The following is a 1,802-nucleotide window of genomic DNA, read 5'->3' as shown; positions in this document are numbered from 1 at the left end:
TTTGGGTCAATACTTATTCTGAAAGCTAGGGGGATGTACAGGTAACTGAAAAAATGTGTCTTTAATTGGGCGTTGGGCCGCCAGAACCGCCTCAATGTGTCTGCATAGATTCTACAAGGGGAGGGGGGGGACACTGACCCAAATTGAGCCCGAGTAAATGGAACGTACAGTGATTCCCTTTTTATCCACTTCTCTCTGCGTAATCTGACCTTGAATTTATACATTCAGAACAGAATAGCATGCGATCCACCTGCTATTATCTTTGGGGGCGGCAGGGTAGCCTAGTGGTTAGAGCGTTGGACTAGTACCGGAAGGTTGCAAGTTCAAACCCCCGAGCTGACAAGGTGCAAATCTGTCGTTCTACCCCTGAACAAGGCAGTTAACCCACTGTTCCTAGGCCGTCATTGAAAATAAGAATTTGTTCTTAACTGACTTCACTATGGCAGCAAAGTGAAGCATATTAACATAATGTATCACCTTTTCCACAGTGAAGTTTATGAAATGCTGGCTTTATTACCTTTTCAGGGATGATATTTGGAGAGCCAAGCTGTAGGCTTCGTAGCCATGCGCAAATGACCGTATAGCGTCAAACCTACAGTTGATTTATGATTATTAGGGTAGATTTATAGGACTACTATTGTACACTTTTCTCACCTAATATTTCATCGATGTATCAACTGAATATGGCAACTTTCAGGATGAATCAAACCACTATCTTTGATCCTCCCATTTATTTTGTGCAGAAAAGCTCTCCAAACCGTTTGTATTCATGAATACTTTCCTAACCCTAAATAATATACAATATCAGATTTTTAAAGCTACCAATTGGTGCTAAAAATGTTCACTATATTTTAGTGAGTCTGTCAAGAAAATGTAAAGGTAAGGTGAATTTAGAATAAGTGAGACACTTTTTTTTGCATTTCCAAATTCTTTTTCGACATCTATCCAACACATTAGCCCAACACGTGATACATTTCTAAAATTCTCAAGATGTTTCCTAATGTCACTGCTTTACCTTGTGCTTTGTGGGGTAGGCTTCCTGTTTGAAGCTTGCTCTTCATGTCAATGAAGTGATGTAATTTTGATCATGTGGTTTCTCTGCAGGTGCTTAGTACCAATAGTAATGATTTTCTCTTGTCAGAACAATAAATAAATACGCCAATATTAAGCTGTCCCACTTTCTGAATCCACACTACACCATTTTAAAGGGATGGCTTTAGATATCATATTATCATGATCATATTACTCCAGTGCTAGCCTCTCTACACTGGCTTCCTGTCAAAGCAAGGGCTGATTTCAAGGTTTTACTTCTAACCTACAAAGCATTACATGGGCTTGCTCCTACCTATCTCTCTGATTTTGGTCCTGCCGTACATACCTACATGTACGCTACGGTCACAAGACGCAGGCCTCCTAATTGTCCCTAGAATTTCTAAGCAAACAGCTGGAGGCAGGGCTTTCTCCTATAGAGCTCCATTTTTATGGAACGGTCTGCCTACCCATGTCAGAGACGCAAACTCGGTCTCAACCTTTAAGTCTTTACTGAAGACTCATCTCTTCAGTGGGTCATATGATTGAGTGTAGTCTGGCCCAGGAATCAAATCAAATCAAATCAAATTTTATTTGTCACATACACATGGTTAGCAGATGTTAATGCGAGTGTAGCGAAATGCTTGTGCTTCTAGTTCCGACAATGCTGAACAAGTAATCTAACTAACAATTCCAAAAACTGTCTTATACACAGTGTAAGGGGATAAAGAATATGTACATAAGGATATATGAATGAGTGATGGTACAGAGCA

Source organism: Oncorhynchus tshawytscha, linkage group LG12 (genome assembly GCF_018296145.1).
Source record: "Oncorhynchus tshawytscha isolate Ot180627B linkage group LG12, Otsh_v2.0, whole genome shotgun sequence".
Classification (NCBI taxonomy): Eukaryota; Metazoa; Chordata; class Actinopteri; order Salmoniformes; family Salmonidae; genus Oncorhynchus; species Oncorhynchus tshawytscha.
The sequence above is the reverse complement of the archived record's forward strand: the minus strand, read 5'-3'. Positions refer to the sequence as shown.